The sequence below is a fragment of the Mastigoproctus giganteus genome, chromosome 4, assembly GCF_048544385.1.
Source record: "Mastigoproctus giganteus isolate SK-2022 chromosome 4, ASM4854438v1, whole genome shotgun sequence".
Taxonomy (NCBI): domain Eukaryota; kingdom Metazoa; phylum Arthropoda; class Arachnida; order Uropygi; family Thelyphonidae; genus Mastigoproctus; species Mastigoproctus giganteus.
The window spans coordinates 238,801,198-238,813,619 of record NC_143578.1 but is presented as its reverse complement, the minus strand read 5'-3'; the positions used below and the strand labels follow the sequence as shown (position 1 = coordinate 238,813,619).

Sequence of the window (12,422 nt, the reverse complement as noted above, 5' to 3'; positions counted from 1 at the left end):
GGAGACTAATGGGGTGGTTACTGTAGTGCAAGATCGATTGCGTTTGTGGTCATAGACGGTAAGATGCATTATGCGTGTTCGTGTTTGATTTTAATGACTGTGTAACCTCTGTACCTGTGTAGCCGGTCTCTAAATTTCAGAAATTAAAACATTTTTAGCTATGCATGTTTATACGACTTTTAATGAGTACTCACTGATAAATACTGCGCGTTTTATAGAAATTTTAGAGTTTTGAGTATTTATTAGGAAACAGACAAATCGAACTTTAGAACGCATTCGGTTTACCAAGAGAGTCGGAACTAATATAAAAAAGATGATACATAGGGGTTGGCGAGAACTGATGTTTATGTTTTTAACTCATATGTTTCCTATTTCAGAAACAAGTACACAGGAAAAGCCTCGTAAAGGTTTATCCTGTGTACTGCCCTTGAAAATAACAGGAGCCACCCCTAAAATTGTTTATGCTACGCTTCGACAACTCATTATGACAGGCCTAATGGGTAGTGAAGAGTCAAAGACAGGTACAAGACTGAATTGGATCTCTCGGCGGTTGTTTCAACACGCTGGTGGCAAAGGCTAGAGTGTTGTATTTAATACGCGATTTTAGATTGGGGTAGGGGGTATCCTACAGACCTACATTAAAAGTTTAAAGATGATTTCTTGCCTGAAATTCGATTTCAGGCTAAATGTTTAAAGAATCCTATTGAAGTTTTTGGTGTTAAAATATGAATAATGCCATTGGTTTATACCAGCGTTTCCCAAACTGTGTTTTTTTCGGTTATTAATGTACTGGCATAGACTAATAATCAAATAGACCGCGGAACACTTTATTTTGGCGGGCTCTGCATAGAGAAATATGCGTAGAGGTAATGACATCTACCAAAAAGTATCAATGTAGTGATTTCGAGTTCGTGTTTATGGATGATAACGCCACACCCCATCGCACTGCGGCTTTTGATATGCTTTTGGAAAGCGAGGACATTGTTCGCATGGATTGGCCTGCCCGTTTTACGATCTAAATCCCATCGAACACATAAGGGACGCTCTGGGGAGACGCCTAGCGGCACGTCCACACCCACCAGAAAATCTTCACCAGCTGAAGATGGCGCGATGGACGATGTGACCGCAAGAACTTATCAACAACATTGTTCTAAGTATGGACAGGCGGTGCAAAGCCTGCATTAACATTAGAAGTGACCATATCTCCTACTGAGGACCACCTCTTCCCTTTGTTCCATCTTTGGCAGTGATGCATATGTATCATGGCAGCCAGTGCTATGTTGCCATTTTTGAATAAAGTCCCTCTATACCGTTTTGTTTCCTTCATCATTTCTGTACCTCACGAGGTTCCTTTGGTATTCTGTTCCCATATCCAGGCCATTCCTATGAGAAGGCGAAAACCTGACTGGTCCTTAAATTTTGCACACCAGTGTAGTATTGTGACTGTGGTCGGTGAAAACGAACGCAATATTGTCATACTTCAAAGTGAGGTTGAACAATCGCAGCCTTTTATTCCCAACAAAATCCTAAGTGAAAAAACAGTAACCAACTAATAAAAAACCAAAACTAAAGTATGATGACAGTTATTTGAATTTCGGCTTTATATGTGTTGGAAATAAAGATGCTTCTGATGCACAATGCGTCGTATGTAATAAAATATTAGCAAACAGTTCTTTGGATCCCGCTAAACTTGTGTGTACAGGGTGATCCAGGAGGAACAGTAAATATTTTGGTAGGTTATAGTATCGATTATTCTGAGTAAAAAAAGATCATATAAACATATGTCCAGTTCTCAAGATACAGCTGTTTGAAACTGGCACGCACAGCTCCCTGAATCAGATGTGACCAAGAGCAGTTATACCACACATCTTCACACATGCTCAATATGCCATTATCGTGTTTGTCTACGGTTTTTGTGGTGGAAGTGCTACTGCTGCTTGTAGAGAATACCGTCGATGGTTTCCTAACCGCAGAATATCGGATTCAAGAGCGTTTACTAGTGTTTACACCAAACTGCGTGAGACTGGTACAGTTCCCAGCACTCATATTTCTTCTGAACGTACAAATGACAAAATGTGGATGATTGGGAACACATTCTTCAGTAGGTAGAACGTAATCCCACTATCAGCACACGAAGAATTTCTACGCGTATCGGTGTTCTACAGACAAGAGTATGGCGAATATTACGTGAGCATGGCTTGTATCCATTTCACATACAGCGGGTGCAACACCTTCAATCAGGAGACGACCCAGAGATTGGAAATTTGTCGGTGGGTAAATGCTAATTGCTGATTAATTCCATTAATACTTTCACCCGTGACGGTATCAACAACACCCCTAACTCTCTTAGGTGGTCAGGCGAAAAAATCCACATCCCACTGTAGAAACAAATTTTCAGCATTGCTTCTCTGTGGTGCGGTATCATCGACAATCAGATAATTGGGCCTGTTGTGTTACCAAATCGTCTTATAGGGCCCATTTATCTAGAATTTCTGCAAAACGAACTTCAACTACTATTAGAGGATGTTCTCTTGGCTACTAGGATTGGTATGTACTTTCAGCATCCTGCACATTACACCCGTCTGGTGATACAATATCTAAATCCAACTTTCCCTGAACGATGGATCGGTCGCGGTGGTCCCTTTCATTGGCCACCAAGGTCTCCAGACCTCACTCCGTTAGATTTTTGTTTGTGGGATTGATGAAGAGCGCAGTATACAAAGAAAAGGTGAATACAAGAGACGAATTGCTCGCTCGCATTTTGGATACTGCTGCCCTGAACGCCAAGACCTCAGAAGAACAACACGTCATATTATCACAAGGGTTGCAAAGTGCATTGGGGTTGGCGGTGGTGTTTTCGAACATTTATTGTGAACTGTATCAGTTATTTGTGTTTTGTATCATTCAAAAGTCAATAAATACAAACAATAAGTCATTTATCGTTCTTTAATACCTCTCATAATGGCTTTGTGTGTGCCAGTTTCAAACAGCTGTATCTCCATATCCATTGAGAATTGGACAATTTGTATGAACTTTTTTACTCAGAATAATCAATATTATAACCTCCCAAAATATCTACTGTTCCTCCTGAATCACCCTATATAAGTGCACCGCAAATATATTGTGCGATGAAAAGTGTTCCGTGACTAAAAAATTTGGGAAACGCTGGTTTATACTATGCGACCCTCTGTCCTTATGCAGGCTCAACCGTCAAGAAGATGCTAACACAGGATCTTCTCAGAAGTATCAAAACATCCCTCTGAAGTTAGTGGACGATTATTCCATCCTGGTATACGCAGAAACATACTAAACTGTGTAAGAATAACTTGCAAATAGTGAACAATAGCAAATTATAACCCCCTACCACTACAACTAACCTCTTAACCACCGTAGTACCAATGACATACTGTCCAATTTCCAGATCCATGTGGGATCAAAAGCCTTTGTAGAGTCCAAATATACGATATTATAATTTTTCCTTGCAATCTCATAATGGTTTATATCTGATAAGCTATTATGAGGTTGAGACGAAATATGGTTAATATGGTTAAATAATAATTTATATTATTATTTATCTTCACAGAGACAATTATTGCTTCGAGTTTTGCTGCAAACTGAATAGAGAATTTGAAATCTTGAATCTCTCATGCAGGGCCCTTACATGATTGGTTCACATATTTTGGACTCTGACATTCTACGATTAGTTCATTAAACACTTGAAGATGTTTTTAGGGATGAGGATACCAGAGATGTACGAGTACTCGATTCTACTGCTGGCATCCAGATAATTCCCAATAGGATGAAGAAACTTAGATTACTTAAATCCTTCTAAAGGTCAGTTAAAGAGATGAATTAAGTGTGTGGTAATGAGTGTCTTGGTGGGGCAGCCATGTTCCGGTGTGAAGTGGTTTCTCCCTCAAGACAATGGTCCCATACGGCTAATATTGTGTAGTAGTGATCACTGCCATAGGTTCCGAGGTACTGCAACATCTCCCTTATTCGTCGGACTTAGCTTCATGTGATTTCCTCCTGTTTCCATGACTGCAGAAAGCTCTGAAAGACAAGCGTTTCGCGTTAGACACAACGATGCTCGCAGAGCCACAGCGAAAACACTTGGTAGTCTTTCGAAAAATGGCTTGCAAGAAGCATTTAATGCGTGGGTACGACGGTGGCGAATGTGGGTAAAGTTCAAGGGAGAGTATTTCGAGAAGGAGAAATTCACAGAAGATTCAGATGATGACAATTAAGATAAGATCTTGCACCAGTTCGCGAATTAAATTATCACCTCTCGTATTTCTTCCTCCGCATAAAAAAAAAACTGGGTATTCTTCTTCGCTCTTTCTTCCCAACACCTGTTCTCTCTGTATAAATCGCAAATCCACCCTGCCATTAAATATTGTTCCCACATCTGGGGTGCTGGCCCCAAATGTTGTTGTTTCTTTCGGATAGTATTGTGAAGGAAACACCATAAAAGCTGGTGTTTATTTATAGGTGATATAAAGCTTCTAATTTGTTTTAATTGGCAGAAAATCAAAACTGACTGAAAGGATTGTAGTCCGAAACAATGAAAGGAACTGTAGTTCTAAAACATAAAACTACTGCCTCGAAAATAACTGCAGAACTTAATGTGATCTTAGCAATCCAATTTCTAGCAAAACAGTTCTGTGAGAACTTCATATAGCTGAAATTTATGGTAGATCCGCTACTGCCCAACCCACTCGTTTCTGATGGTAATACTAGAAAGAAGATGCAGTGGTGCAAGGAGCACAAAAACTGGACACTATAATTGGAAACGTGTCAAATTTTCAGATGAATCATCATTCACACTTTTTTCATACATCAGGGAGAGTTTGCCAAAGGAAGCTCATCAAAAACCTGATTGTCTTGTGCCAACCGTCAAACATGTCCTATCACATCCTGAACGGGCGAATTACTGCCACTCATTACATTAATATTGTGAGTGATCAGGTTCATCCCAAAGTGTCCATGCTCTAATACATACAGCTACATGTGTCCAATCTTGGTTTGAGAAGCATGAAACTGAGGTTAAGTATCTCCCACCTCCATCTCTCATCTCCATCCGCACCTCCCATCTCCATCTTTGAGGCTAAGCACCTCAAAAATTAGAAGCAGGCTTTTATGTGCAAATTAGGGGCAATTTACTACAATGGAGAAAGGGAGGGTTGTGTGTTAGGAAACAGTTTTTAATGGCCACTGCAGTTTATGGACTATTATTAGAGAGTTCGTCAGGAGTCGGTGTTAAGTCCCTTGCTGTTTTCAATAATGATATTGGTGTAAGTATATAAAGCTTAATGCCTATGTTTGTTGGCAACGTGGTAGGGTGATTAATGACATTTATTTTGCCAGAATGTCAGATGATTTGACATTTAAAGAAGAATTGGAAAGCTTATTATAAGAGATGGGAAAACGAAGCAGTTATTTACTTATTTATTTATTTTTTAGAGCTGGTTGTATAAGCTTGTTTTTGTGCGTCATTTTACTATTTTATTATATTGTGATTTGCTCTAGAAAGCTGCAAATTTGTGTGCTCTTAAAGTTCATATATGTGCAGCATATAATGCAGCATTAAGGTGAATTTAATTTTATTCCCTAGATGGCAGCACCTCACCTCGAGATGTTGTGTTGTCAACTCCACATGTTTCGTTAGGTGGATAGAAAGACCGTGGTAAGTACAAAGATGGGTTTTTATTTATTTTATTTATTTATTTTTTTTTTCAGGACCATTTCATATAATACAATTTCGAAAGAATATTTTTATAAATTCATGAATTATTATTATTCAGAATTAATATAAGTGGTCACACCCCACCTCTGACACACCAGTATCAAGTTCTTAAATTATATTGAAAAAGAAAAATCTATAATTCATTTAAAGATTTTGAAATTTATGAACTACTATCACTCTCATTAAAGACTATTTATAATTTCTTAAAACATTCATCTGAACTGACTACCAAAAGAAATATTTTCTGTTTAAATATTTCATTTGGAAAGACTTTATCCAACTTTTCATTTTTAAACTTTCTGTTCTCTTATAATTCTACTTCACAGTCTTCGTCTTCGAATATTTAAAATAAACATTTACTTTTAAATATTTTAATTTTTATGGGCTCTTTTTTCACAACGTGGCTGAGGTAGTTCGTCTCAGGCGAAAGTTGCGTGGATTTTCCAGCAAACCGACCGAAGTATACATGCAATTATAGATACAATACAATGAGTGTTGAGCCGTTGGTTATACACCACAATATAACTACCAAATTCGGGCTCCATCGGGCCAATGGAAGGTCATTCAATGGCCAGCAGGTGGACATCGATTCCACGCAATGCACGTGACAGTTTATACTTCAGTATGGCCACACGGGTCAGAAGAGTTTACTAGTTATTTGACAACAATATGATCATTAACCATATTTTATTAACCTATACACGCGGCTGTCACTCCATATCCAGTGACATCGTGTTTTCTATTACCATGGTTACCGCGGTACGCACCGAAGTAACTATGGCGACAGAACACATTTTAATAGCGCAGAAATATTGTGCGCTATTAAAATCTGAAACTGTTATATTTTTAGAGCAAGCATATGGTGAGGATCCTATGTTCTAAAGAAATGTTTGAAAGGTGTGCACATTTATCGATTTTGGGACAAAAAATTATTGCAGTCTCTGTTAACGGGTTTAATGAAGACAAGATGAAGGAGATTTATAAGAGCCATCTTTATTTTCTTCATAAATGTTAGCTCCTGCCGTGACATACGTGCTGTTGAACTCATAAACGAGCTGTGACAATCGTGCCTTTCCAAAATCAAGAGATTCTTATTTCTGGCAATGACAAGTCTCTTCTCAGAACTGGGTGGGTCTGCTGAAACAGCGAGTTCTTCAGTTTGAGCGTGCCTGAGATGCAAATCGACTGCATTGTTGCACTGAAATTTAATAATTTTGAACGAACCTTGATTGCCATTATAAAGAGAAAACCGGGGTCCCACCTCATTGACGTAAAACTTGAGGAATCCACATCGCCATGGGCGCCGCTGGATTCTTTCTCAGCATTACGAAGGAATCCCAGCAGAAGTTGAACCTGCAACAGGAGAGACAATGCAACGTTTTGTGGCTGCGCACAAATCCCACAGCCATTAGCCGTTCTAGCAAAAGCAACTGCGCATTTCATGAGGGCGAAATGTGTGACCTGATATCGAGGCTGCAGCTTCCATAGCAACCAGTGCTGGCGCAACGGATTCATTTTTAATGAGACCAATTAATTTCTGTGGCAGACTGGCTGTCGTACGCCACAATGAACAGGATGGATGGGAGAAGACGGAAAACGGTAATTGTCCGGAACAGACGCTATCTTAGTTACATTGGTGGACGTTGTTCTTGGAGTGCTTCGGTAAAGGGGAGTGGCAATGGACAGGCAGTTCCCGTAACATTGAACCCGGGCTGAAAAGATATAAATTATGCGAGGTTTGTGTGTAGCCCAATTGGCATGTCGGCGTTCCCGTTTGCTGGCATCATTTTGTCGCAAGATGGCGCTCTTTGAAAAGCCTCATTGGATTCACAGTAGACGCGAGAGAACTGAAAGAGCAATCCACTGAAAGAGCAATTCAAAGACTGTTATTTTTAAAGATAAAAGTACCGCAAAAGAATTTGGTGTAAATTAAAAACATTCCAATTCAAAACCAGAAGATTGTTCTGGATTGGTCAGTACTATCATGGCATAGTGCGAAAGTTTAAATTCGCAAAGAGATTGGACACTTATAGACGAAACAATTTGAATGAAACTGATATCTGTTTTTTTTTTAAATATCAAAGCGATTACTGTTGTTGTAGAGTTTTAGGTGCATTATCGACTTAGACCATACCGCGCAGTATATTATGGCTGCAAATTGCGTGTCCTGGTTGATTTCTGCTTGCTGAACACCCAAATTTCAAACGAACATGAAAAAAAAACCTCATCTGAGACTGATTAACTCGGCCATGTTATGATAAAAACCCAAAAAATTCCTCGCGTCATTAACATTCGCACTGCGCGACCCGTGAGGGTTTGTCTGAGAAGAACAGCAGTAGGATGCAGGTGAAAGCAAGGATAAACACCGATTGAAGCCACTCTAGATTAATTTCTTTTCATCATGTATCAAGATGTCATTACTGCATATCCATCAAAGATTTGGTGTGGAATATGCCAATTGATACTTTAGATATGAGTCCCTTGTGAGTACCACATTTGGTATAATCATTGCATCCCCACACTGGGTGGAAAAGATCCGAGTTTGAGTCCCGTCAATGATGGGTTTTTCTCCCTGAAATTCGGATTTTTCATCCAGCACACAGAAAATCGACCACAGGACACACTCAATTTACAGACATATTATATACTACGCAATATGGCCAAAGTTGCTGAGGTGTCTACAACAATAACAACTGAACTCAACTGGTAAGATATGTAGTTATCAGTCTGGTGATCAGAACACTTTTCTTTTTATCAACTTTAAGATGCAATGCTAGATTTCTTTCTTTAAGTCATGAAAGTTCTGGATTGATTTATTAAGAAAAAGCACAGATCCTTCACTGCAATCTTAACAGTTCTTCTTGTTTCACTAATGAGATATGAGGGAGAGAAGATGAGATCAGAACTTTTCATCATAAGTTTAAAAACATGATGAAAAGCTTTAGCTCATTTTTTACCTTTACACTCCCTTAAGTAAAGGTTATATCCCATCCTATCGTCTACTCCAACGAAACTAACACATTTACAATGACAGATGGAATAATTCCCTCTGATCACTAGGCCATTTACTTCCAACTTCGTGACTTATCCATCACTCCTGTAAACAAAAGTACAGTTCATAATTTTAGAAAGACTGATTTGAGTAGTACATAAGGATCACTCAAATGAAACACAGACAATGTGTTCAAGGAGACTTCGGTCTCCTTGAACACATTGTTCAGGAGACCGAAGAATTAGTATTCATAAGGTGAGGGCAAAAGGGTGGGTGTTGCAGCACTTCCCTGTGTACTCTGCGCGGTAATACAGTGATATCATCGCCGTCTTCCTACACCGGGTGGAAAAGGTCCGGTTAGAATCCTGTTGATGACGCTAGGAACGTTTAAATTCACAATAATTCCTGTTAGGATATCTGAAAGAAACACCTTAAAAAAAGAGAGAAAAAGACCGCAGAGGGTACTAAGGAATATCCCCAGACATAATAGCATCTCTATATTCTATCAGAATGCCCGTAGCATCCGTAACAAGCTTGAAACTGTAGAAGAACTTCTACTTTCGCACAAGTTTGATGTGCTTTGCTTAACAGAAACCTGGCTTGGCCGAAATGAGGAGCATTTTCCATATGCAGTGTCGGCTGGATATAATGTGATTCTCTGCTCCCGACAAGACAAAAGGGGAGGTGGAGTGGGACTCTTCTACAAAACACCGCACATACTTGTTACTAAGAATTATAAAAGTCAGTCCACTAAGTTCGAAGGGCTAATTGCGTCATGCGAATTTAAATCTGCTCGCATTGATTTTGCAGTTATATACACCCCTCCAGGACCCGATGCTGAAACCGTCGACGAGATAACTAATTGGCTCATTCATGGGCTCCATCACTCAGCAAGGCATGTTATCTGTGGAGACTTTAACTTTTCCCCTCAACTTGTTCATCTTCAGTCCAGATTGCTAAATAACCTTCACCCATTAGGAATCCATCTGATTAATAATCTCCCGACCAGAGGTGATCACCATCTTGATCTTGTGCTATCATCGAGCAATTGTGAACTTGATTCTACAACAGAAATAGCTTTTCAATCTGATCACATGCCAATTTTAATTAACTTATATTTTCCGACTCCAAATTACAACGTCTCGACTCAGGTCCACACCAAGATAATAACGAGCCCAAAATTACTCAACATTACTAAATGTCTAGAAGCAGCCACTGCAATTCCTTGGAATGCACTTGAGCAATGTGATAATCAACTTGCCTTAGACCTTTTAACTCGCTGGCTCATCACAATTTCTAATTATGCAGCCTCAAAGAAAATAAGGATCTCTGAACGTACGAGAGGATGGTGGACTCCTGAGCTGAGTAACAGTTTTAAGCTTAAACAGGAACTGTACAAACAGTGGAAAATGACAGGACTAGCTCCGGATCGAATTGCGTACTCCAAAGGACGAGCAAGCTTCAACCGCCTCAAGTCTCAAGCCATAAAACATCACATTGAAACCACACTTCATAAGGGCTGTCCATCATACCGACAGAAATACTGTGAACTCCCTCCACAGTTTGATCCTGAAAGGTGGATGGACTTTATTGCACGAGTTCAGCAAAACCAACTTGAGCCCAGTGATATTCCCATGTCTGATGATGATGTGCCCAGAGATGCACTTGAAACCATTCAATTAACAAGACAAGACCTTTTATCTGCGATTAATAAGTTGCCTGCAACTGGTACAGCGGGAATCGACAAAGTACCACAATTTATCATTAAATGTTTGAGCCCATTTCTAAGTGATCCCCTCCTAATAATTTTCAATAGCATATTAAAAGGAGAATTTTTCCCTCCAATATGGAATTTATATTCTGTTAGGCCACTCCCAAAAGTTTCCCAGCCAACTGAAGCCAGGCACTTTAGACCCATCTCTCGTTCCTCGTGTCTATTGAAATTACTTGAAAAAACAGTACTGAAAACACTTACCACGCACATTCTCCCGCACAGGCCCCAGCAAATTCATTATTCGTTGCAAAACAGATCAACAGTTAGTAACCTGATTATGACTACTAATGCAATCCTTGGATCATTTGAGGAGAAAGAAGAAATGGCAATCACATATCTTGATTTACAAGCTGCGTTCGATAGTGTTCACATCCCAGCCTTGCTCAAACTCCTTCGAAATTACTATCACATCACAGGCCCAGTATTGAAGTTTCTGACATCCTTTCTTCAGAATAGAATCATCCAAATGTACATAGGAAAACAAAGGTATACTAGACAAATACACGCAGGCGTTCCACAAGGAGGAGTCCTGTCCGGAATTCTTTTCACTGCTATCATCTACCCACTAATACACAATAGAACAGATATGATATCATATGCAGATGATTTAAAGATCTTCACAAAAATAAATTTGACCGATGAAGCCAAAAACGCCACAGTAACCATCAACAAGACCTTATCAGAAGTACAGCAGTACCTCAAGAATTTTGACCTGCAAGTGAACCCTGAGAAATCTGCCATCATGGTATTCTCTCTTAAACCCATACCAACCATAATTCAGCCTGCGATTGACGGAGTCCCGATCCCCTGCGTTGAAAAGCAAAGAGATCTGGGTGTAATCTTCGACAGAAAATTACGATTCCATCACCATATAGAAGAACTCTGTGCTAAATTCAACAAGAAACGGTGGATTGCCAAGCAGCACTTGCTACACATTCACAACAGCAACCTGATAAAAATGTACATCAGGATGATGATTTTTGGAAGTGTACTGTATGGAGTAGAGTTGTGGGGCTCAGCTGCAGACACCACAATTAAACCATTAAAAGCCGCTGAATACTGGCTCCTGAAGTGGGCAACCTGGAAGTGTCATCTCCCACCACAGCAGCGCACAACACCGATGGCCAACGCGCTGAATTTAACCAGGTTTTCAGCATTAATGCACGAGAGAAGACTCATCTTCACCGTAAAAATGATTGCCGGGAGAGTCTCAGCACCCAACGTTTGGGACACCGTGTGCTGGCGGATTCCCCAACCAGGTCTCCGCTCCACTCCCAAGCTTCTTGCTCTTCCTTCGAGACTACATTTGAAAGATCGGTTCCTGCCTTATCAGAAGCTCCACCTGGTTCAATCCCTGGATGCTGACTTATTTAAAATCATAGATGATAAAAAGTATAGACGGATCATCCTAGATCTGCACGTGGTCTCCAGAACTACCAACTGATCTCAGATCGTAATGGCGGGGCAAGAGACTCTCAGAAAACTGGACTTGAGGAAAAGCTTTTGTTATCACAATTTGTTATTTTTGTTATTTTGTATTAGTTTTCCTTTCAAGTCAATGTTCTCTGCCATGAGTACTTTTTTTTTTTTTTTTTTTATTATATAATTTGCTTATAATTAATCTTTACAATTCCTTTATTATCTCTGCCGTTTGTTAACCTCTGGCATGGTGCCGTGAAGGGTATTGTATGGTCGTGGTACCTGCGTGTACCGGTGAACTGTACAATAAAGATCTTATTTATTTATCCTCTTTGCGCATCAAACCTCATCAGTAGAATAAATTATTGTTCACTGAAACAGCCATAGCATGTTTTAAATACTCCTTACCACGCACAGCTGCTTTCAGCCTCGGAATTGCAAACTTTCATCACTGCTTTCTGGACACAGAAGTCTCCATATTGTTCACAGTA

At 39.7% G+C, this 12,422-nt stretch overlaps 1 protein-coding gene across 2 annotated transcripts in view; it reads left to right on the top strand.

Annotated features, from left to right (window-relative positions):
* The first annotated feature begins 5,639 nt into the window (after nucleotides 1-5,639).
* Nucleotides 5,640-12,422, top strand: part of eya (eya transcriptional coactivator and phosphatase 2) — a 257,430-nt gene continuing 250,647 nt past the window's right edge. For both annotated transcript variants that reach the window (XM_090371236.1, XM_090371235.1), the window contains exon 1: nucleotides 5,640-5,686. The gene's annotated coding sequence lies outside the window, so the exon portion shown is untranslated. The remainder of the gene's footprint in view (nucleotides 5,687-12,422) is intronic.